Genomic DNA, 25,940 nt, shown 5'->3' on the forward strand with positions numbered 1-25,940 from the left:
AATATCCTCGCCAGTTTGCTCACGTTTTGAAATGAAGGAAGGGGAAATGTAAATGATCTTGTATAAATATCCTATTTCACATCTGTGTATAGCAGTTCTGGACTGGGACTGAGAAACGGCTCGGGACTTTGAAACACAGACTGGCCCTCGGCCGTGTATTATTATTATATATATTTTTTGCATTATGCTGCGTCCGTTTGACTGGCTGTTCGGGAAATCTCCCGACTCTTCCGACGGCCAGTCCAACCCTGGTGCGTAGCCTACAATTAATGCCAAATAGCAAAAAGTTAAGTCCCTGTGGCCGCATTAAGAATATTGGTCTCTGGAGGGTGTAGGTTAATTCATTCCTACCAGGTTGATAGTTTTGGCCTTGTCACCAATTTGAAACTTGTGGCAGCGCACACCTTGTTTACACGACTGCCCAAGGAAACTTAAGATAGCTCCTCAGGGTGGCCACTGCCGGTTGATTCTGGCAGTGCATGAGACAGCAAGCTTGTTTGTGTGTTTGTCCCACATGAGTTTTTGGCCTGGCTTTCAGGGTCCTGTTTGGCTCGGTCCCCGATGGCCTTCTATTTCTGAAACCCAAGTGGCTCTTAATGAAGCTGGCAGGGCTGGCATAGGCCCTCAGCAAAGCCAGGCCTAAGCAGACCCTTCTTCTGCTGCCTTGGCAGCCACCCTCAGTTTGCTCTTTCTGGCTTCCTAATTTAGTAACGGCGGGTAAAAATATGCGCTAACGAACAAGGTCTGGTATGTCAGGCTGGTGTCCAAGGGAGAGAGAGGGAGAGGGAATGAGAGAAGGGAATGGGGGGAGGAGGGGAGAGGAGTGGTTGTTTTCACAGCAGGCAGTGACAGAGGAGTGTAGCAATGAAACAGTCCTCTTGTGTGTCTGTGTGTGTGTGTGTGTGTCACTATGTTAGTTTACCATTGACGAGGTGCAAACCTAATGGCAGCTGAGCTCCATGTACATTATAATGTGTTCAGGGAGAAGGGAGTCTGCAGTGAATTTGTTCTCCAAGCCAAAGTTGGATCTTGGTGTAGTGCGCGAGAATGATCTGCAGAGCTGTGTAACCCCCAGAGCCTTGACGTGTCTCCTCATATGGTAGGTGTTGCAAGGGCTGCACATCTCATGGATCACAAGCTCTGTAAATTCCTTTTTGAATGATTGTTTAGCACTTTTTATCTTTGATCTTCTACTGTACTTTTGACGTGAACTATCTGTGCGTTGCCTTAGATAACAGCATAAATGAATACAAATGCAAATGTTAAATTATTGCAGATTGTAGTGTAGTTTGTAGTACAGTGAAATTAAAGCTCCAACACGCTTAATGTATAAACTAGGTCCTTTGAGACACCCTGCAATGACAAACTCCCTTCAAGCACTTATCCTTTCTGCTTATAGTACATGACAGAACTGCCAACTTCATTGCCAATCACCCATCTGCAGAAAATAACACAGACGTGTGTTTTGGCCTTCAAAAGTAATGAAATGTCTCAGTCCATTTAATACATTTGTTAAATTTGTAAAAAATATGTTTACAAACCCACTAAACCTTAACCACTGTGAGTAAGATAAAAATGAAATTGAATGATCTCCGAAAAAAAATATTCAAAACTAAATAAAACCAAACTTATCTAGACATCTTATCTTGATAACTAATACAATTAAAAAACATTTTTTATGAACGTGTGTTTGTGTGTGTGCATATGTATTCATGAAAAAAACCCTCTTATCTGGTTCTCATCAACTACTCTGACACCTCTCACCTGGTGTGGTGGTCGTGCTCTGAATTCTGCTGCCACACATACATCAGGGTTACAGGCCAGACCAGACTTAACACAGCCTCAAAAAACTCCCTTCCAGTATGAGTCACTGTCACAAACAGCTTGACAACCAACGTATTTTTATTGGTCTGACTCCGAGATGAAAAGCGTTTCTAAACACATCATTTTCTCATGAAATGAATTGCAATGCATCCTGTATAGATTAGATCGCCTTTAATATCATCACTGATGATTATTTGTTTTTGATTTCCTCCAGGTTTCTTCACATAATTATCTCACTGCTCTAATATGTCATCTAGAATTTTGTAATAAACAACCCATCATAGAAACAAGCTCCAACGGGAGCAATTTCATCTGTAATTTAGACATGGAGTTTATTGTTTGCCAGACTACTATTTAAACTAGGGCCCAACTTTGCGTTAGCTTCTTGTTATTTGGCCTGATGTATACACATTGAGCAAGTATCATGCGATTTCAGTCATTTTTCCATGCATGTCACAGTTGACACACTATGAACCACAAACATGTCACCTCACTTTCAGTTTTGCAGCTGTCCCCACTTCCTGTGTTAGTTTACCCACAAACATGAGCCTTCAGACCTTCACACTGGGCCCTATCCTAAACCACAACACATTGGTTCAGGGTAGTCATTCCTTACATGAGCTTTAGTCAAACACAGGCACATGCACTGCTTGACTGATATTCAATATGAATTCACGTTCAAGTGTTGTCCATGTCTAACTTTGCCTCTGTATTGCAGAAACATTGAAATGATAGCAGGACTGTATGGCCACGCAGCTCCGCGATGAAGCTCGCCTTTCAAATGATAGCTAAATTAATCTTAATCTAAAATTAAAATGAAGTTCAGGTGGAACAAGATGTCACTGATTGAGGCAAGGCTTGCGGAAACATTTCCAGCATTCAGATGTATTGTCCCATGGCTTTTACAATACCGTATGTCTGAGCACAAGTCCCTATTTTCATTTTTATAATGTACTGAAACCACACTTCGGAGAATTGCAGCACATATTTGGGTTTAGGATGTATAAGTGGTTTACCACATCAACAAAGGTGTTTCTAGTGACTTGCAGCAAGTATGCTAATACTTCACTGCTGCCTCTGTTCAGATAAAGGCTGCTATACTGAAGTAAGTCAATTGTCCCAGCACTTTAATCAAAGTGTTTATGCAAGTAACCCAACAGTACAGAACAAGAGACAAAGCCCAATACCAGGCGCCACTATCTTGAATGAAGCCACGCTGTCCAAGGGTAGGATATGTATTGACATGATAGTTAAGATAAGCTCCCTTTCCAGCCCTCAGAACATCATATAATGCCTGCATTTTCTGCTTCATTCAAATGTGAATTGTTCTCTGCCAAGTCTTACAGTGGCTTAAACTAGTCTTTATCCTCTTCAAACCTTGGCCTAAAATTGAAGCGTATGCAAAGAACAAACAGCCCATTGTTTCGAAGCTGAAGCCTTCCTTCATACTCCTATTCAGTGTTAAAATCTAAGATTATGGAAAGCTTCGGAGGTGATATTGTCTGTCTTTGTTCAGACAATGGTACTGTAAACCAATAACCATGTTTTATTCGCAGACAGTGTGTAAATGCTTTGTAAATGCAGTTGTATCTGCGTTGTGACAGAAAGATATGTGTTAGAGAGTTTTGTTGGCAAGCAATGGCAGTGTTTCTAAGCTTAGCTCTGTCAGAGGCTGTTCAGTAGCAACAGCCATAGCACGATGTGTGATAGTGTGTCTGTGTGACACACAGACACCCATACAATACACACACACAGCATTCGTAGTGACCTATGACTCTTGGAGGGTCTAGAAAGCGGTTTAGAAAGACTATTTCTTAAACATATATTTTCCACTTTTTAATGTTTTTAAATCTTATCTTTGGAATTTCAACATTTAAGTTACAATAACGTATGATTTGCCTACCTGACATTCACTCTTGAAAAATGTCAAGCCGTACTGACGTGTCACATGTAAAAACAAAGGTTTTGTAGAATCCCCCCAAGAAAAAACAAAATGTGGGATGACCCTATAGATTTCTGGAGACTCAAGGACCCTCCAGCCCCCCCCCCCCCTCCCATTTAGAAAACTGCATTCACACACAAACACACACGCTCACAGTATCCAAGTTAAGCTAGATCTAGTTCTCATTCGGGTCTTGAGCCCTCTGCTTTAGCCCAGCCTCTCAACTCGGTGTTAACCACCAGGCAATGTGTGAAATGCTCTTTCGCTCACTCAGAGAGCTGGAACTCACAGTTTATTGTTTTGATACCACTGAGGCATCAAGCGTAAACACCATACACACATTTTACCTGTTTGTATAAACACAGTAGTGCAGATGTGTGGAGCCTGACCAAGTGGGGGAAAAAAGAATCCTCTTTGGCAAATATTGTATCAGTATCTCTCGTTTTGTTCTTCCCTGACAGTTTCTCAACCCGTTTACATAACAACATGAGCGGTACACTGGACCTCTGATGTCTCACAAGCTGCAGGGCTGCAGGGGATGTTACCAAGGAAATATGAATTTGCCCAGTGCCTAGACAGAGAGTCTTTTGAGAAAACTCACAAGTATGTTTTCACGTAGCATAATCGATGCACTTTGAAGACATGGAAGACAAACAGCTGTTGTTCATATTCCCTCTTGCCTGTTGCTCTGACCTTGAATGAACTGCTGAGATGCTGCAGTATCTGTGAAGTTGGCTCCCATCATAAATGCACATATTTCCCTTGCTGTTAGTAGGCTGCCACTGTTTGAGTTACCGGGAACTATGCTTTGTATACAATAGCGATCTCAAAGGGGGACTTTTGTCACCTACTTTGTGATGGTGAGTGAGAGGCTAAATGTCTGCCTGTGGTTCTTTGACCTTTGGGGCTCCTCTGCTGTGCTGGTGGAGGTAAGTGGGGGGTGTGTGATGCAGGGGTATCAATAATGGAAGAAAGCCCCCCCTTCACCGCAGGCTGCTATGTGGGTCAGAGGAGGCTCTCGGCGGACCGGGGAGATTGATGAAGAGCACCGGGGAGAGCACGGGAGCGCCTGCCTCAGCGCTGCGCTCCCCCTACCGCTCCCCCTGCGCCCCACTCACAGCCCACCCCCTGAGCTGCATCGCCTGGCGCTCTTTAAACGACCTTCAAATTAGCCTTGTTTTTCAGGGCCCCCGGCCCTGTTAGGCCCTTCCTGGAAAGATGCTCGATCGCTCTCTCCTTCCCTCACTCCCCGTTTTTTCCCCTCTATCCTGTTTACCATTGGAGATGGGAGGCAGGAGTGGTGTGACATTGTTTGGGGCTACTTGCAGAGGATCACACTGGACTGCTTGTGCTGGAGGATCCCTCTGTTCAGTCTGCATGTAGCAACACCAAACTGCACCACATTCCAGCCAACCACGACCATCTGCGGTGTGCATGTGGTAGTTTGCCCATGGAGAGCAGAGTGTGTGTGTGTGATGACAGGGGAGAAAGAGGGTCTGGACGTGTGTCGGACACACAGTGGGATGTCTCCTAGGTAGCATCACATAGCAACACCCTGACACACAGGTCATCCATCACTTCTGTTGGAGTTTATGTTCACACAGTAGGCCATGTTTGTCCACTGTCCCAGCCTGCAGGTGAGGGAATATCAGCATATCTACCCTACTGGAAATAGAAGGCTCAAATATTCGCACCTTGTGCTCTGTTGTTTCCACTCGTTCAGTTGAGCTTGGTCTGTTCAGGGAAACTCAAGTTGGAATCCTTGAACACCTTCTGAAGTTGTCTGAAAACCTCTTTGTGATGGAGGACGTCAAAGCACTCTGCCTTAACTATGCCTTCAGTACTTCATACTTAAGGTTCTAAGAGGTGAACTGATAGGAGCAGACACTTTTAAGCACATTATATTGCCAGTCCCGATAGTGTTACTGAAGGTGCCACATCCTCTAAGGTGACCTTGTGAAAGCCTATAAGGTGAACAGTAGGGGTTGCACAGCCACACTGTATGTATTATATCACCCTTTTGGGAAAAGCTTTGACTTTAGTTTCATTTTTATAATAGAATATGAGATATTTCATTTCCTGGGACAAAGATTTCCCTCCAATAGACAGCATCAATATCATTTACACAAGAGGTTACTCGTCACTTAATGTGTTATAGGGTCTTTTTGTGGTCGTCCTTGTATAGCATCTTCACCTTACGGCAGACTCTGTCACATGTTTTGTTCATGATTGAGATTGTACTTACAGCTGCTATCGGTTTTTACTGATCGATGCATTGACAAATTCTCAAACTGGTGTGTCTGGTGCATGACACAAGATCTGATGAAAGGACATGATCCTATATTTTCTTTCTGCTGTAGTAACTTATGCGTTGTTGTGTTTAGTCTGTCCAGACATGAGTGCAGGAGCAGGGTTAAACCGGGTCATTTGCAGACACATAGAATGATGACAAGTCTGGGGACCATCTAGCCCAACACACACTAAGCAGCTGTTTTAATTTCACCCTGTACTGCACGTCTTCTACTGAGCTGGTGTGAGAAGCGCACAATGTTCTTCCATGTTAATATGAGAACAGGCTCCCTGCGTGCAGCCATCACTCCCTCTGTTTCAATAGGACAGATGTTTCTAAGTCGCAACGAAAATAACTGGCAGACACCTACTGAAGGAATATACGGATCAAAAGACCAAAAGTAGTTCTAGTCCTCTCTAGTCTCTCTTTGTCTCTCTCTATCTATCTCTCTCTGTCTCTCTCTCTCTCTCTCTCTCTCTCTCTCTCTCTCTCTCTCTCTCTCTCTCTCTCCCTCTCTCTCGCTGACTCTCTGACTCTCTCTGAATCTCTGCCAGACATTTGGAGCTAATTCTCCAGCTATCGAGATGGAAAATCGGGGAAGGGGAATCGTAACTCACGGGGAGGCGAGTGAGAGTGCAAACAACAAGGGGAATCAAGTTGGTCGAAAACATAATAAGTCACCACGTTAGCTGGGGAGTGAGAGAAATGGTGTGAAAACAGGCGAGAGGACAACCAGAAGCAAGACATGACGGATGACTGTTTGGGATGGGAGCTTGTTGCTCCAGAAGAGGCAAACCCGCCCTGATTGATTTGCTAGTGTTTTTGAGGGGCCCCCGTGCACATTTGCCTATGCTGCTGCTGGATAGCCTTGTCGAGAGGCTTAAGGAGAGGGAAAGAAAGATAATAAAAGAGTGCAAGTTTTGGAGTCTGCGGGTGAGCGAGCGCCCTTCAGCAGCGTAAAAGTCAGAAAGAGGGAGGGGGATCAGAAAAATCCTCAAACGTTGAGATTATGGGATTTTAACAAAAGGTAGTGGAATCCGAATGCTGTCATCACAGAAGTCCTCTTACTCTTCAGGAAGGAAGGTTCTAGGGCAAATTTCGTTTAGCAGACAAAAGCAACATACAAATAACAAACACAGCTTTTTGCTAGTAAGTGTCATAGGTGCTAACCCAAGAATCTTTAGCTACATGTCCTGCACCATACGCATAAAATGTTATGGACGCGTGTATATTCACAGCCTTAACCCCAAATTGTGATTGGTATTATGTATAAAAAACATTTCACTGCATGAGCTCTCACTGCTAAAATGTCTACTCCTCTCCGTTCTTTGGGGCTAAATAGTACAAAAGAACCACCAGCTCTACTGAGAACCAGTTTGTGTTTTAGAAAAAAAGAAGCCACTCTACAGTCTAACAAAGTCTACTTCTGACTGGAGAGGAAAACGTCCAATAGCATTTCACCCAGTTTTTTCTCAACCCTCTATGGTAAAGTATAGTTTAGTGGGTTCTTCATTTAGTGAAGGGCCACAAAGTTCTGTTAAATCATCATCCAGAGACGTGTGATTCTGTGCATGTCTCTGTGTGTGTGTGTGTGTGTGTGTGTGTACAGTATGGGGGGTAGACAGCCTGAAGATGTTGGCTGACACTGTCAAGTTTTTAGAGAGGAATGTATCAGAGACGTTAATGGGTTGCTTCCACGCTGCAGTCCGTCTCCACACGGTCTCGCTTTGAACCTTCTTCAAACAATAGCCAGTGGACACTGTACGTTTTGTTCCATGCCAGCCATGTGGTTGGCATATGCTAACATCGTGATGTAAAGGAGCCGAGTGGAATGCTTATTTGTGTGGACCGGTAGCTCTTGGTCATTTTACCCCCCCAAGCTATGGCTTTGATCTAGAAGGTGGTGAAGAGGTGGTGGTGGTGGGGTGGGGTTGGGGGGGGGGGTTGGGTTGTGAGGCAATACAGGAAAATGGAAACAATTCAGACGTGTGCTATGTTCTTGACAGTGGCCACATGAAAAGAGTCTTTGTGGGGCTGTGCTACCTCACAGATGGACAGCTTCCCTCAGCCATTAAGTAATAACAGCCTGTTCTCCCCCTGGGACATATGTGGAGGATCACACTGGCTGTTTGGGCTGGGAAATGGGATGACTGGACATTACTACACATTGTCAGTTCAGTTGGTCACTAGAAGGTTTCTATCAGGATTCTTTCTTCTAAAGCACCGTGGCCACGTCAATCTTGTCTCTAGATCAAATGAATCTGGACATGAGGCATACTTTAAGAGTTCAGGTGGAAGGACCTTTTCATAGGACCTTCCACAGTGTTAGGACTCTGCTCCTGCAGTTGCCCTGACATCGTCAACAAAGTAGCTCTAAATACCCCCCTTAGAGCAGCTACGTCCTCAGTGACAGCAGTCATCCTTGGTAGGTATGGTGCATCTAATTGCCTTCCAATATTTTGAAAGATTGCCTTGCCCCCCCTACCCTGCCCCCGGGTATGCTCTCTCCATTCTCTGCCCCGGCAATGCATGTCGTTATCGCGGGCTGTAAAGACGCCGGACGCCCCTGGATAATTAGCCGTGTAGCTTTGCCGGCTAATGGAAACCCGAGTGGGCCTCCAGGAGCAGGACTGCGAGCTGGTCCAGGGTCGTCCCTCTGTCCCTGCCGCCTGAATGGGGGGAGGAGATACGGCTGAAGGATGGGGAGAAGGCTTGGAGGCCGTTTTACGGAGGATCGGTTTCATATGATAATGAGTCCCATATGCTAATGCGGGAGGAGGTTTGATGAATTCCTCCAGCGCTGTGTTCAGAAACCCAGCCCTGGCTTTCCCCATCAGCTTTCCCCATCAGCTGTCCCCAACGTCCCCACATCAAAGACTTCGACCGTCTTGCTGCCGTCCCAGTCTGCTCCACGACAACGCTCATGTTTGTCCTAGTAGGACGAGGCGCCCGAGCGGCAGTAGCAACAACAAACTATCTAAGGGGTGCGCCTGCCATTGTTTGACATTTACAAGTCTGTTAGCGAAAAGCATGATGCATATCCTCCGATGTGTAATTAGAACACGGCAGGCAGGGATGTGTTGTCTTTGTGTTGTGTTGCTGTGGAAGCATCAAGGACAAGTGCATTAATGAACACCTGGAGAAGAACAGATTGTGTCTCCTGGTTAGTGTGACCTCGGGCAGGGCACAGACTCCTTCACTGAGTCAGATGAAGTGACTGATGGAGGGGGAGGATTTTGTCATAACTAGGGCACTCCCAAGAGCTGCAGTTTGTCTCCGCTGACAACTGCTGGTGCTCACCAAAAGGGCTCCGTGCTGCTCATCTGTGAAGAGAGGACGCACTCTCCTGTCCTGTACTCCACTATATACTACCCTCTCCTGTCCTATACTACCTCCTCCTCTGCTATACTCCACTATATACTACCCTCTCCTGTCCTATACTCCACTATATACTACCCTCTCCTGTCCTATACTCCACTATGTACTACCCTCTCCTGTCCTGTACTCCACTATATATTACTCTCTCCTGTCCTATAATCCACTATACACTACATTCTCCTGTCCTATACTCCACTATATATTACTCTCTCCTGTCCTATAATCCACTATACACTACATTCTCCTGTCCTATACTCCACTATATACTACCCTCTCATATTCTATACGACCCTCTCCTGTCCTATAATCCACTATAATCTCCACTCTCCTGTTCTATACTACACTATATACTCTCTCCGCTCTTCTGTCCTACACTACACTCTCATGTTCAATACTGTTGTCATAGTGATACTCTAAGTCTAACTATGATACTACTATATATGAGATAAGGTATCTGCAGAGCAGATGGCAAAATAACTACAACAAATCAAAATTGTTCACTACATATTGTCAATCTAAATATATTCTATCTCTACTGATTGTTGGAACATGAAATTCATTCATTAGGGTCCAAAATGTAGAGGAACCACATCAGCATGAGGTGACAAACTGTTTTGACAGTTCAGCCTTGATCTTATACTATTGTTATATGAATGGCAGAGGAACAAAGAAAGAAAGAAGAGAGAGACAGAGAAAAAGAGAGAGTGAAAGAGAGAAGGATGTTGTGGCAGATGGTTTCAACAGGATGCACATGGACTTAGGGGGCCAAACAGGAGGTGGATCTTGGCAGTGCTAGGCATGCCTTGACAGTGAGCAGGGTTCTGGGATACTACAGTGTTTGTCTGACCAGCGTTAATGATGTCACGTTCATGGAAGGCCACTGGAGGGAAGGCTCCTATTCATTGACACCTCTGTCCTGTTTTGGACCTTCTGGCACCAGGGTTCCCCCGTATCCAAATATGGTTGAGTTACAAAACCTCACTCTCCCACTTTCTTTCTTTTTTTAAATGTTTTTTCCCTTCAACTACTTTTCCTTCAGTTGCTTCAGGAACTTAAAAGGACTCTTTATTATCCACAGCCGACTGTCAACCTGTTCACATGTCAGTGTGAACTCCAGGGTTCTCTAGCTCCAGGATGGCTGTTCCAGCTGCCAGTCTGCTGCCAGAAGAGCTGGTGCTGCGGTTCCATTGGACCTCCAACCACAGCTCCAAACACACTGGCCTCATTACGTTGGAACATATCCTCTTTTGCTGCTCAGGAGAAAAAAAAAGTGGTTTCGGAAAACTAATTGGGGCTGCATACCATTGCCTGGGATTTCTAATGGTTTAGTTGAGCCTGTTTTGCTGCAAAAGCTGACTGACGTGGAGGAAAGGAACAGGAAGAATGGGATGGAGGGGCTGAGACAAGTGTTCTGCATTGAATTACGCTGAGCTTTAATGCTGGTCTGTCCTTCCATTCTGGACGTAGGGTTTTCACATTCCTCATGAAGGTACCTCACCAGTGGGAGCTGGCAATGCCTCCCACCTGCCACAGGTGACTCAAATCATCCTAATGTCAGATTTAGCCATGGCACATATTCAAACTCAGCAGTATGTCAATTATATTCAGGCTTGAATGTGAGGGCCCAACTATGTGCTGCTTTTCAGGTACTGCAGACAGCTTGTAAACTCTTTGTTGACCACGGAGAGTGCACCCCACTAGAGGTTGGGACGCCTGGGGGAAGGCAGTGTACCTGCTCATCTCCCTGTTCAGTCCCTGTTAGCGCCCTCTGGGACTATCCTGCTAGAGCTCCAGCTGCACGTGTTTACCATCCTCCACCCCGGGCTCTTGGTACTCTGGGAGTCTTCGCACTCTGAGAGGGAGTGCTGGTTGGCTGGTTGGCTGGCTCACTGTCTGGAATTCAGCTCCTCTAATCCCACCTGGATGTGGCATTCGTACCAAACAACCCAGAGGCATGACTGCCACCCTCCCCCACCTTCCGTTTTGTAGCCCTTCTCCCGCCACATCCTGCCCACTAACACCCCCCCCCCCCACCCTCCACCCACAGTACATGTTGTTACATGCCTGGCACACAGCCTCTAATTTGTCCCCTTGATTAGTGCAATGTAGATCGACGTAGTTGTTTTTTTTCTTTTCTAGTCGTTATCGCTGGTGATGTGGAAGAGTTGTTTCAGCAGAAGCCTCACATTCATACTGTGCTCCCCACTCTCTCTCCTCCAGCTCGGTCTCTGAAGTACACACAAGGATATCCAGTCATTTGGGGAATTAAATGCCTCGTCGGTGCCATATCTCATCACGCGTTTCACTGCCAAGCCGGCGATGTTTCCATGGCGCTGTGTTTACTATGACGTGCCGTGGCAGGGCCTCTTTGCGCTACGGAGGGACTTAGGAGCACAGCAGTGAAGGGTATTTCAGTCCCTGTATGGAGTTTTGGGGGCTTATTTCTCAATCTCTCTCTCTCCCTCTCTCCTCCCACCTGCTCTCCTTACTGTTCCTTGGCGGGTGGCGGTCGGGGCGGCCAGGCTCTTCGGCGGCTGCTGCTGCTGCTGGGTCTTCTCAGACAGACGAGGGCTAATTGAAAGGGAAGGCGGCTCTTGGCTGATCTCCTCTGACAGCAGCGTCTTGCCAGAGGTGGGTGTGCCACCCCATGCTGGGAGTTTGCACTGCGAAATAACGGCACTGTCCTGAAAAACACCGAGCCATCTACGATTACCTGGGCGGCGAGCCAACAGAGCCAGCCAGATGAGTCCTGGGGAAAGAGACAAGGGAAGAAGACTGGAGAGTCGGCCTTATTAAAAGGGCCAGTACCGTGCCTGTGTGAGTGATTGATATGCAGATTTTCTGTGTACAGAGAATCTTGAGTCTCTTGCTGTGGTCAAGAGGTCACGCAGCGGGTCTCTGACAATACACATATAGAGTGGAGAATGTGCTACTTTCACCTTTGGAAAGAGCAGCATGCAGGAAATAGTCCAAATGATGAGTGATGACCGAACCACCTGTGTGTCGTTTGATCCATGCCTCCATCGCTTGTGCAGCTCAGCCAATCGTTAGCAGGCTCTATTCAAATGGTCTTTAATTCAGACTGTGACTGGTTGCAAGTTTTTCTAGTCAAACAAGCAATTTGCGTTCTCTTGTGCTTTTTCATATACATGTAAGCTGGTAATAATCATGTGGGTGGCTAGCAATCTAACACACACTTTTACCTTTCTTGACGGCATCCTCATGACAGTATACCTATCCTGCCCTTATTTCATGGTGATGGTAGTTAGTTTCTATGAATCGTATTGCTGCTTTTTCACAAAACACTAGTGCATTGCCCATGGGCACAATGCTAGGTCGTGAATGCTATTGTATTGCCTCTTGGTGGCGAACACATTCATATATGTATTTGTATTTGTTGCAAATCACACGTCCAAACAACTTCAGTCAACACTGCAGTTGACACTACTCCTTGGGGCCTGAGCAGTACATCTTGGTTTCAACTTAGTTCAATAGATAACTGAAGCACAGACACACAGATAGACACACACATGCTAACAAACACACACACACACACAGGGACCTGAACACTTGACGTCACTAACCTCAGCTTCCCTTCTGCGTGCAACAAAAGCTAACCTTCTACAACTCCAGAGTGTTCTATACCAACAAGGTCTGGGGTGCACATGTAACGAGTTTAATGGTGCTGTACTGAACAGATACACACAGGTTAATCACTTTCATTAGCTCTAGGTCCTCTGAGAGGCTGCATTTCTGGAACAGTGTGCCGCTGGCTCGGCCCAGAGGCAGGTCCGACCCGCTGCCTGGATCCGCGGTGCCAGGAAAATGTGAGTGGATGCAGTCGGACAAGCTGGGTGCCCTCGGCACAGCCCCGGTGGACAGCTGTGATTACCGCTGACAATAATTTATGGTCCTCTCTGATTGAGAACATGAGAGCAGGAGATAGGGTGGCGGGGTGGAGAGGCACCACCTTAAGATATAAAGCTTGGGCCACAGCTGCTGTTGGAAGCAGAACTCCTGCCAAGCGCTGCATGCCTTCTTTCCCTCTGGTCAGGCTCGAGCTCTCCCCCCTCTCTCGCCTTCTCCTTTTCTTTCCCTCCTTTTCGACTCCTTCCTTTCCATCCCCGGGACTTGGTTCCTTTGATCTTCTCGGTCTTCTTTCGTCTTCGGCAAAAACTCGTCCCGTTACAGTATGTTGTTGTGATGTGCTGGCTGTCCAATTGTGCCATGATGGATCAGTGCCATTTGTTAGAAAGTAGATGTCTCAGGCTTTCCCTGATTGCAAGGGGAGGATGAAGTGTTCCTGCCTGGCTGATTAGGTATGTAGAGGCCTAGGCTGATCACTGTGAGTCTGTCATTGTCCTCAGCTCCTCCTGCTAATCCTAACGGGGGAACACAGCACAGCTGGTTAGAACACGAATCTGCTCCATTGTTTACATTGTGTACACCATCTTCACGAGATCCGACACATTCATAGGGAAAATCAGTTAGTGGATTTTCACACGGGGCAGAATGACTTTCCCGTTGCCTACCCAGAAATGAAAGCAGTGCTCAGTCGTTAGACTCACAGACAAGAGGACTCGACTTTAGATGATCATGTTACTCCTGTATGAACGCAGGACGGAATTCAGAACTGTAATAGTGAACTACATCAGGGAGAGGATCTACACTTTTCCCAGAGTGTGAAATGCTGTCCTTCTGGGCCAGGTAACTGAGCTACACAGACTTCCCAGTGTGTCTGGAGGAGGTCTCTTCTTTAATCTCCCATGATTACCCTTTGCCACTGGAACGGGATCATTAATCCTGTCCCCTTCACTGACTGACAATGATTCCTGCACTTTGAGCAAGAGGCACCATAGCCATTTGTCACTCTGTCACCCGGGGACTCACCTGGGATGCAGCTCAGTGTATTCGTCGTTGGGGGGATAAAACCACAGGAAACTGAAACCACAGCCTTTATAACTATGCTGTCTGACACAATGGCTTGGAACAGAACAGATACATACCACAGAGACAAACTTGATGCTATGTATTGTGTGTTAATTCACAACATTCGGGCCTTTTAACATTAGAGTCGGCATACAATGGCATTCTGAGACCTTGACTGAGAGATGGATTCAGTTGTATTGTTGTATATTGTATGTACAGTGCCCTCCAAAAGTATTGGAACAGTGAGGCCAATTCCTTTATTTTTGCTGTAGACTGAAAACATTTGGGCTTGACATCAAACGATGAATGTGAAACCAGAGATCAACGTTTCAGCTTTTATTTCCAGGTATTTACATCAGGATCTGATGCACAAATTAGAAAATATCACCTTTTTGTTCGAACCCACCCATTTGTAACGTGAGCAAAAGTATTGGAACATATGACTGACAGGTGTGTTTTGTTGCCCAGGTGTGTCCTATTACATACATTATTCAATCAATAAATACCACTGAATGTCTACACTCAGGTTCAGATTGGGTAAGATAGGTTTTGTCTATGCAGACTGTATTCAGAGGTGAAAACAACATGAAAACCGGAGCGCTGTCTTTGGGTGAAAAACAAGCAATTGTGAGTCTTAGAGAAGATGGAAAATCAATCAGAGCCATTGCAGAAACATTGGCCATAGCCAGTACAACCATTTGGAATGTCCTGAAGAAGAAAAAAACTACTGGTGTACTAAGTAACAGACGTCGAACAGGTAGACCAAGGAAAACATCAGCAGTTGATGACAGAAACATTGTGAGAGCTGTAAAGAAAGAACCTAAAACAACTGTTAGTGAGATCAGCAACAACCTCCAGATGGCAGGAGTGAAGGTATCACTATCTACTGTTCGCAGAAGACTTCATGAACAAAAGTACAAGGGCTACACCAGAAGATGCAAACCACTCATTAGCAAGAAGAATAGGAAGGCCAGGCTGGAATTTGCCAAAAAGTACAGAGATGAACCTCAAAAATTCTGGGACAAAGTTTTATGGACTGATGAGACAAAGATTAACTTTTACCAAAGTGATGGAAAGGCTAAAGTTTGGAGAAAGAAAGGAACTGCTCATGATCCCAAACACACAAGCTCATCTGTGAAACACGGTGGAGGTAATGTCATGGCTTGGGCTTGCATGGCTTCTTCTAGGACGGGCTCATTAATCTTCATTGAGGATGTAACACATGATGGCAGCAGCAAAATGAACTCGGAAGTCTACAGAAACATTTTGTCTGCCAATTTAAGGAAAGATGCAACCAAACTGATTGGCAGAGCCTTCATCATGCAGCAAGATAACGACCCAAAACACACTGCCAAAACAACAAAGGAGTTCATCAGGGGCAAGAAATGGAAGGTATTAGACTGGCCAAGTCAATCTCCAGACTTAAACCCTATAGAGCATGCATTTTACCTGCTTAAGAGGAGACTGAAGGGAGGAACCCCACAAAACAAACAACAACTGAAAGAGGCTGCAGTGAAAGCCTGGGAAAGCATCAAAAAGGAAGAATGCAAAAGTTTGGTGACGTCAATGGGTCACAGACTTGCTGCAGTTATTGAAAGCAAAGGATTTGCAACTAAATATTAAGTCTTATTCACTTAAATATGTTTTAAGTATATCTGTTCCAATACTTTTGCTCACATGACAAATGGGTGGATTCAAACAAAATGTGATATTTTCTTAGTTGTGCATCAGATCCTGATGTAAATACCTGGAAATAAAAGCTGAAACGTTGATCTCTGGTCTCACGTTCATTATTTGATGTCAAGCCCAAATGTTTTCAGTCTACAGCAAAAATAAAGGAATTCGCCTCACTGTTCCAATACTTTTGGAGGGCACTGTATACAAAGTGCCTCTCGTATGCCTCCTGACTATTAAAGGTTCCTCCTGAGACTCCTGATATGTAGGTTACAGCTTAAAGTTGAGACACAACTCCTCCATCATGTCATAACATGTCTTTCTTTCTCTCCTTCTCCTTCTCCTTCTCTCTCTCTCTCTCTCTCTCTCTCTCTCTCTCTCTCTCTCTCTTTCTCTCTCTCTCAATCTCTCTCTCTTTCTTTATCTCATCCATAACTGCCACCTGCATACCTAATCACGGCTGCTTTTTGTTGAATACATTTGTGTATTTTAAAACCTAGCCCTTATTCAGAGGAAATTCTCCAGAGAAAACACTTGTACACGCCTCTCCTGTAACTCCTGCAGCCCAAGTGAGTCATTATTCTGCTGTCTGTGTTGAACTCTTTAATCATCTGCATGTTAGATAAAAAGGAGACAATTCCTTGGTGTAACACAACAGCTTTCTTGCCGTGCTAAGTCAGGCCCAGCTTTGACGTGCATGAGCCATTGTAGTGTGTCTCCTCTCCATCCTACCGCTGCTGGGTTCAGCTTACTCTCAGCTCACCTACATGTGGGAAAGATGCATTGTGGTCCATGCGAGATACAGATGTGACTGAGAGGGCAGTGTTTGTTCCCATAAGTGGTTTGAAGGCATGTGTGGGCATGTGCCTTCCCACAGAACACTCCGGGCACATATCTGTGGCCTCATCTCTCCTGGGCACAATTTGATTGCATCTCACATCCAGTCTTGTGATAGTGAGCAGCAGCACACAGTCCATCATAGGATTAGCAGATATTTGAGTTGTCATTGATTTGTCATAGGCAGAATTCACCTGTCTGACCTCTGCACTTTGAAAAACCCAGCCTTCCCGCCAAGCCATTTGCGTAATCAGACAGCTTACTTGACGTGTGTTGCTTGTTCATTCAACAGCCTGTACAAACTCACGCTTTCTGCATTGCTAGTCCAAGGGAGAGGGAGCCGGCCTTCTGTTGCCTGGTATCAGGTTGCAGGTCTGTCAGACACAATGGTGAGGTGTGCCCCATGGTGGGGCCCAAGCGGGCAGGACAATAGAGCCACAGAGCAGGAGGGGCAGCAGAGGGCACCGAGGGCCAATCTGTCAGCCTGGCAGAGCCACTGGGCTTCTCTGGCCTCAGACCCTCTGCACAACACAATGAGAGGTGGGAGGGGTCAAGAGCATGGGAAAACTGAAGGAATTCCCAGCATGCTCAACAACAAAAAAAGCGCTCTATTTTGTGTAATTGAAGCAATGGGACAATGGGACATACATGGCACCCGAAATAGCTCACCAGCCAGAACATTTACAGTGCATTGGTAAGGAGAAAAAATGTCTGGCTGTCAATTTATGGACCACAGGTTCTTTATGGGAAATTCATTGTTTCAAATGAAACTCCTTTTTCTGTCTTGAACTTGTTTAGCTAACAGTCATGTGAACTGCTGGACAGAAGGATCCTCTGGGATCCCTTTATGCTGGTCAAATAGAGCTTGTCAGTAATTGCACGGCAACTGAGGTAAAAAACAAATAAATAAAAAATTGTCTGCTAGTTTGCTCTCTTAGAATTTAAAGTACCATTTGTACAACATGTGAACAAAGTCACCTCAATATAAAGGCTTTTATGATGTAAAATTGAAGCATGACATTCACTGTTGCAAATGGGTTATTGTATTTGTGATTGCTGGGAACCTCAGCCCTGCCTCTGCCTGGGAAGTCTGTGTCAATCGTGTTTTCTTTTGGCGTGTCTGATCTCTCTTTCCCTCTTTTTTTACCCTGAGCTATGGGGAGAGGGGATGGTGAGCCGACCTAAGAGAGAGAGTGAGAGAGAGTTTATCCCACTTCTGTCTTGAACACCACCATGACATCTCCATTCTTCTTTGGAATCGTAAGTCCGTCCTATGGATCTCTCGTAACAAATTTACACTCCAATCTGTTTAGACGCATTGGGCATTAAGTCAATGTTGCATGAATGTGAACATCCTGCCTCTAGACTCTGTATGGGTGACAAAGGGCGGCTGGTGAAAGACAGATTTTGTTCAAGCTCTTAATACAGCACAGTGTGAGCTATTTGAGACCAAAAGCAGCTCAACTCTGTGTGCAAACACTCCAAGTGTTCCTGTGATAAGACCATGTCTGTATGCAATAGCAGACAGACGTTACAGCGTTGTTACTTTACATGCGACCCCATTTGGCCTGTGTGATATCTTTAATTAGATTTTTGAATTTGATATAGTGCCACAAATATTTGCTAAGGCACACATTAAGACTGTTTGCCCTGGATGTTATGATAAACAAACAGAAAAGGTGTACCAAATGCAATGAATTTTAAACAGTGCAGGCAATTATACGTATACTTACACATTTGCCTGTCCATGCTGAAGGACTCCTTTGTGTACTTAAGTTCCGTTTTCACAGATCGTTATACATTTTTTCCTGACCAACTACGATTACATTCAAAGATGAACTGTTTATTAGATGTCCACAGTGCATGGCAAATAGTGGGCAATATTTTGACATGAAAAAATAAATGTGCTAAGGTGCAAATGTTCTCAGTTTCATGAAACTCCATGGTCACTGATATTTTGACTTGGTTGGATTCCAAGAGTGAACTTAAAGGTTAGTTTAGGTAGTTTACTTTCCATCCCCGGTCATGTACATTTCCAGTACCTCCCAAAAATGAAGGGCAAACACTGAATGCAAACAAAAACTTAAGACGGATAGAACTTAGAAGCCTTTAAGTTTGGACTATCTGTTACCTGCTTGTTCTACGCTTCCTTTCATTGTCTAAACACTTCCTTCCTGCATCCATTTGCCTTGCTCTTCATCAGTCCTGCTCTCCACAGTCCTTCAGCTCAGAGCCTTACCACACTAACTACCCTTCCCCCCCACACACACCCCCCACCCCACTTCTCAGAAACAATGCAGCTCTCAATGTTATTACAATACCTGTTCTCTCAGGCTGTAATAAACAAAGACTCCTGAGAAGGACCTTGGGTGGACACTGAAATCTCAAGGCAAATTTTTACTATAAATAAATAAACCCTTCTATCCAATGGCATAGTTCCACACTGCCACTACCATTGTTTTAATGCGTCATCTTTTAAACTCTTACTACCAATGGAGGTGACGAGATCTTGGCCCAGTTTCACCCTGTGAGAGTTGACAGGATAAAGCTCTGCATGTACCCAACAGCTGCCTGGTGGAACTGGAGGTTCTGTGATCTACTAAAACGGGATCATCAGAGGTCAATTGTATTTGGTTTATAATTCAACATGTCTTTAGCTGGACAACCTGCTGACTCAGCCTCCTCTCAGAGAGAATAGTGAATTAGCTTAATCCTGTGTATCCAGGACACCTTCCTGAAGGAGGATGAAGAGGAGAGAAGGAACCCAATAGGCAACGGAGAAAATGGTGTGTACTGGTCACGAATAGTCCCAATGAGACAACATGCTTGATTGACTGAATTGTGTATGATTCAAAATTGTCGGTTATTTATTGTTTTCCAGTAGGTATTAAGGAAAACGTGTTGGCCAATAATTATTTTCCTTACCTCGCATCACAATTCTAAAAAGATAAAGGAGATGAAGACAGTCTTGTGAGTGTAAACCATGTTTTTCTTTTGCAGTGAGAAAGCTCAGTCAATCTTTTTCAGGATTCTTGACTGTGGCTTTGTGGGTCTATGTGAGACTCCCCCCAGCCTGGTGACAGCAAGCTGCATTGGTCTGAGAAGAGGTGAAGACAAAGCACACAGCAGTCTGAGGCTAGGTGTGATTAATGGCCAAGGTGTGTGTTGCAGTGGGCATCCTCAGGGCAGGGACAGATCAGTCTTCCTGTAAGACAAATCTGACACCCCTTCCTCCTCCCCCTGCCAAACCCCACCTTACCTGCTTCCTCTCCATCTTCCAAACCTGGTCAACTCACAGCCAAGTGCACCCAGCACAGCATCACATCCATAAATCATCCTAAACAAAGCACGTTTAATCTGTGACGCGCAGGCTCGACACACACATTTATTACCTGTTGTAGGCAAACTGAATATGTCCCCCTGTGTCTGTCGTCTGTTTACCTTTGAGAAACAAGTAAAAGTGTTTACAAAAAATACATAAATAAATAAGTAAATCACAAGAAAGCTGATGATAGCAATGTATTTCTGTTGAATTCTAAAGACAAAGGCTGGCGTTGCTTGATAGTCTTTTCACGGTGGATGATATGCTTCAGACTCCCTCGATTGCACTTGCCAAAAAGATTTGAGGATTTTACTCATTTGTAAGACATGAATACTAACTGATCTTTCATGGATTAGGGTTAGATGGTGTATGCCTGGAAATGACTCACATAGCTGGGGAAAAATTGGGAATGTTCGATTGCATGACCGTGGGTTATTGGAATCAAATAGTAACCATATTCTAATCCAACAGCATGAGGACATGAGAGCTTTACATTAAACTCAATATTCAATGACAACATGTCAAGCATAAAAAAATGATGTTTACTGTCAAACATGAAATAAAAACCAGTTTACATTAACTTAACCATAGCAACGGTTTACATATGTCAGATATATGTAACAGTGTGAAGACTTTGAACAGATACACTGACTGATGTTCAATATTGGCAGTCCAAAATCTAGAGAATTGACAATTTTGCCCTCTTCAAAAATTTTCTTCAGTCAAAAACCATAACTGCTGTTCACAGAAGCCCTGAGATAGTGTATCTTTTCTTTCTCAGCCATACAATCTGCCAGAGTGAATTACAGTAGAAATTGCTTGATGGCATGTCATAGCTTAAAATACCAGAGGAAGAAATAGGATGGTTGAAAGGAAGATATGAAAATGGTCTCTCCCACACATTCACATTTATGTTGGCAGGCTGACTTGATGCTGCTCCTCAACATGTCTAAGTAGTGAGACTGGTGGTGATGGGAAGTGATGGCACATGCTGACTCGCTATGATGGCAGAGACGGGCACACTGATAATTAGAGGAAATGGGCTAAAGCCAGCAAATAGTTGTTGTCCTTAAAGTGCAATGGGATGAATTGTCATAATCTGTGTGTTTAGTAAAAAATAAATACAAATAACCTTCACATGCATTTAACACTGTCAGACATAATCCTGATTTGTAATTTCCAATTAATTATTTTACTAAACATAGATTGTAAGTTCTCAATTATCTGCAGTATCCAGAGGCTTTAAAAAAACAACCTTACACAACTATTAACAATGGATTTGTAAGTCATATTTCAATAAGATACAGTTGCAATAATTATGTCTGTTTTGGTTTATAATGTGTAGGTACAAAAAAACACATCTCATTCATTAAATGGTGTTTATTGCAGATATTTTTGCTCAAATGACCTGACAACAAAATGTCAGTGTGAATTATGCGGTAGTCATTTCAAATGATTGATGAAATCATACTTGAAATTAAGGACAAAATGAAAAATGGGAAGTGGAGTTTCATTTCTGACCTTGTTAAATTTTTAATGAGCTTAGTACGATGGCTTCTGCATTTTATAAATGGAACTTTAGTGCCTTTGAATGTTGGAGGTAATTACAGTTATAACTTGGAACTCTTGTCTAGTTTTGTTTTCTGTATGACAAAGGGCCAATCAAAAACAAACAGGCAGTTGTATGTGTGGGCTCTTTCACCTTGCAGCGACATACGAGTAGAGCCACAGCATGATGTACAGAGCACAATGATGGGTTCAAAAAAAGAAGCCCAGAGGATTTGAAATCTCAAGAGGGATAAAATCCTCATTAAGAAGAACTTACTTTACATATCTCTGCAGGTCCTCTTAAGAAGCATTCAGAATATTTATATTTGCAATCATGCAAGGTATCACCCACACCTATGCTACATGTACTCAATACATTTTAAGTCAACAATGAAAACAATGAATTATTCTGTGTGTAACTTGCAGAATTGCAAAACTGCAAGACATCAAAAGTCAGTGTTGCATTATATTTTAAGAGGCTCAGTGTGTTGTATCATTAAAGTAATTTATAACAACCTACCAGATCATTGGGAGAGTCTTAGAGTTTTCCTATAAGTGATGGTGATATATGTACAATATAGAATGTAAACATTTGTGGGTGACGCACATCTTCTCGCCACAGTGCATGTTCGCAGATTGGTACTGTACATTACCTTCAGACAAATTTACAGATTGTATTCTAGACCCCTGGCTATGTACGATAGTATGTGTGATTCCTTTCCTTTTCCTCAGGGAGTTGATATAACGTTTTGTTATTACAGGTTCTCAATGCAGATGTCATACCTCTACGTTAACAGCTGTGTGCTACCCTATGCCGCTTCAAGCTGATGGAGCTTGGTTAGTGTTAATTACAGTCGGTAATGAGAGAACTGATCCAGACTGTGAGACATTGGATATTTTTAGATCCTGCACTCAGTTGTCTAAAGTGGAGCTACAGCATTTACATAGAGAACTTAATGTTGTTCATATGGCCCCTTCAGACATCTTCAACATTAGCATGGACACTGTTTTTGCACAGAGAGTGCGCAGGTGTTGGCTTGAGTCATTTGATAGTTAAGGATTTTCTGTTATTATCTGTCTCTGTGTTTCTATGTTTACGGAATGCAATTGATGTATGCATTAAAATTGCGTCTTCACTCATACAAATGCCTGAGGGCAACACTGCTTCTTATGGTCCACAAGACGAAGATTTTATGTTACCACTGTCTGCTAACACTGTTTGACACTGTTAATCCAATAAAAGCAAACTCTTACCTATGTTTTGTGGATTTTTATGTGATCAGATTCAATACTTTTTTCAGGTATGGTTTGGGTAGTTTTCTCTAAATGTATATACAGTTTTATAATGTTGAATTAGCTTGAGAAGGTTCATAGTTTGTAGACTGAATATGCCTCATGAGTGGGTTTGGAGACAAGACCCAGCCAGGGGCAGGGATGGCAGAGGGGCGTCAAGGGCTTTTTAGAGGGTTGCTTTTAATGAGCTTCAGATAATTAATTGTTATTTTAGAGTTGTCTGGCCAGACATAGGGCAGACATTATGTGACACAGGGAATTGTTTCTGCAGTCCCCATTTACAAAATAAACATCTATTTTTTCTTCAATATCATTATCAGATCAGACTTGACTTCTGGATTCTAATAAAGCCCATTGCATGAGGGATATTTTTCTCAATCCATTTTTTAATTGGAGGGATAGTGTCTTTGGAGCTATTCCTGGTCTGGTGCCATCCTGGAAATGCCAGCTGTCTCTCATCTAAGCCCTGGTTGTACCATGAACACAACCATTTGTGTTCATACAACTTGTAAAAATAAAATTGTTATACATCAAATATTGTCAAGTAGTTTATACCTTTTCATACATATGAAAATAAATGAACTGAACTAATATATAATGTAACAGCCATGGTTCTAAAAAAAGTTACTACAATGTCTGTCTTTGTCACATAATCTTTGATGTAAATGGCTTCTGTAGAGTACAACTTGTATATAATAAATTATGATACAATCCTAACACAATAACTTGTGAAAATGGTCCAAATGTATCTTTCATCTTCACAGTTGAATTAATCATAATAACAAGAGAAAGAATCTTCCAACACCTTCTGTAGCCATGACTGGCAGCTGCGGCTGGTCTAGAGAGCCCCAGAGCCAAGTCCTGTCACACAACGCATGCCCGGCATGTCTCTGTCCATCTGGGGTCCTAGCCTTCAAACTGCTGTCACCCCACTCCCTCCCGGCAGAAAGATCGAAGGACGAGTGGAGGCAGAGGGTGTGAAGTCAGGCCTCTCAGGGGCTAGAAGGAAGCATCCAAAGCCAGCTGGTCTGGCTTTGAGGTAAAGAAGGGGACAGAGAGATACAAAGACAGAAAGAAAGGATGAGAGACAGATAGATTAGAGATAGGTAGAGGACAGAAGAAGTGAAAGAAAGTGAATCCTTGTAGAAAAAAACCCTCTGAAGACCTTATCAGCAGGCTCTGTGAAGGCATTTGTGCAACAACACAAACCAGGTGAGACCCACAGTGACACAAGGCATTGTGTCAGACATAGGGCAAGGGTGTTCAGGAAGGTATTGACTGATGGCTGGCATTAGGCATTGTACAGGATGCAGGCATGTACTGTGCATGGAGTTATCATTTTAGACATAGCGTTTTTGTGTTTTACTTGATTGCCTAACTAATATTGATTAACAACTCTGGAGCTTAGCCCTAACTCCTGGTTTTAAGCAAAAATAATCAAAGGTGTGAGTGTTATATGTCGTCTCTGAATTGTTGCATTGACCTGCAGTACAGTAATACTGATCTGTAATTGGTGACAAACATTTTTGAGTTATGAAAAGCTGGAAGTAGGCTACTAAATGTGCCCACGATGAAGTACATTTGCCGTTCTAGGTGCACCTGTTTCTTTAAATCCCGGTGAAAACAGCCCGAGCTCCGCGCCACACCTCTTCCTTAGATCCTGCAATTACACGTGCATTTGCCACATGCGAGTTATACTGAACCCACCTCCCTTCTGTAATTGGTTACTCGCCAGGCGCTAAATATTTCCATTGGATAAGGAGGGTGTCTTTCGCCCGTTTTCGCCTGTCTAAAAGATCTGACGTCAATTGGGTTTGAGTTCTGAAATTGTGATTATTCGAAACTTTGAATTGCTCAAATTCCCCTTAATATTGGGCATTCACTTATAAATAGCCTACATAAAAAGCATATTGTTTGAATCGATATTAGAGCATTCTCGTCTACTGCTTGCCATTCTCTACAAAATACAGCCCACATCGGTAAACAAACTTTCAGCGGTAGCTGCTTTGTGTAGTAGTATCCTGTTTAACCCATTTCGATTACTGACTGCATTCTGAGTCAAAAAGTTAACTTTTTAGCAAATAACATAAGCAAAGGTGATCTGCTATGACTCAATAATAAAACTGATTCTTGCACTCAGGTTTCATCTGCCTTGCAACATTAAGCCTACACCTTCTACTCTAATATCAGATTTGTCTCGAACTCTACAAGTTCAATTTTTTTTGTCCACAATTTTAATAATGATGAGAAAGTGGGAGGAGGTTGATTTCTACAGTACCTCGTCTGGTCTTCGTCAGATAAGGGGAGGAGTCTCACACTGACAAGCGACTGGCTCTTCAGAGTTGGTCAGCTCCCTAAAATAGCAGTCTGTTTGTAAATGTGACTGAAATTACGTTTATGTCACCCTGTATCCATTGGATCCCCTGATATAGAGTATCTATATACAGCGAGGGACTCGGGAGGAAAGGTGAGTAACAAAAATAGCAACAATATTGCACAGAGGGACACTGGTAAGTGTGCGAGGAAGAAAGCACAAGAGGGAGACGTTGAGTGAATTTAGGAACGGTTTGCAACCTCTTACTGTACATGTAGTATGTGAGAATATTGTATCGCATTATATACGTCAATATGTAACGTAAGCTTTTAGAAACGTATGTCAGTATAACCATTAGACTACCCTTATTGTAATTCAAAGGAGGGAATGCTGTATTTATTTTCATTGTTTAAACTGTAATGGAAATGTACTTTTTTCGCAAAACTTTTATGAGAATTGTATAACAGCAGGCATTTCAGAAAGTTGTCTTATCTGACTTTCCAAGAGAGTCAGTACTTTAACCAACGTTCCTTGTATCGTGAAGCTGTGACTTAAAAGCACAAAATGTGAAAGCTATGACTGTGTCAGG

General features: G+C 43.7%; 1 protein-coding gene and 1 long non-coding RNA gene across 10 annotated transcripts in view; both read left to right on the plus strand.

The window, feature by feature from the left end:
• Window positions 1–856: 856 nt before the first annotated feature.
• Window positions 857–22,950, plus strand: LOC124477254. Of its 2 annotated transcripts, none has more exons than XR_006957103.1 (4): window positions 857–1,099; window positions 18,028–18,134; window positions 19,600–19,660; window positions 19,875–22,950. It is a non-coding gene; the product is annotated as an uncharacterized LOC124477254 (long non-coding RNA). The 2 variants fall into 2 exon arrangements; XR_006957104.1 differs by lacking the exon at window positions 857–1,099 and adding an exon at window positions 16,211–16,606.
• Window positions 22,951–23,958: 1,008 nt separating this feature from the next.
• The window catches only part of mef2aa (myocyte enhancer factor 2aa), a 62,382-nt gene continuing 60,400 nt past the window's right edge, over window positions 23,959–25,940 (plus strand). For 6 of the 8 annotated variants that reach the window (XM_047033197.1, XM_047033199.1, XM_047033192.1 and 3 more), the window contains exon 1: window positions 23,959–24,249. The gene's annotated coding sequence lies outside the window, so the exon portion shown is untranslated. Of the gene's footprint in view, window positions 24,250–25,340; window positions 25,505–25,940 lie in introns of those variants that run through there. The other 2 variants (XM_047033193.1, XM_047033196.1) reach the window with 2 other exon arrangements.

Source organism: Hypomesus transpacificus, chromosome 14 (assembly GCF_021917145.1).
Source record: "Hypomesus transpacificus isolate Combined female chromosome 14, fHypTra1, whole genome shotgun sequence".
Classification (NCBI taxonomy): Eukaryota; Metazoa; Chordata; class Actinopteri; order Osmeriformes; family Osmeridae; genus Hypomesus; species Hypomesus transpacificus.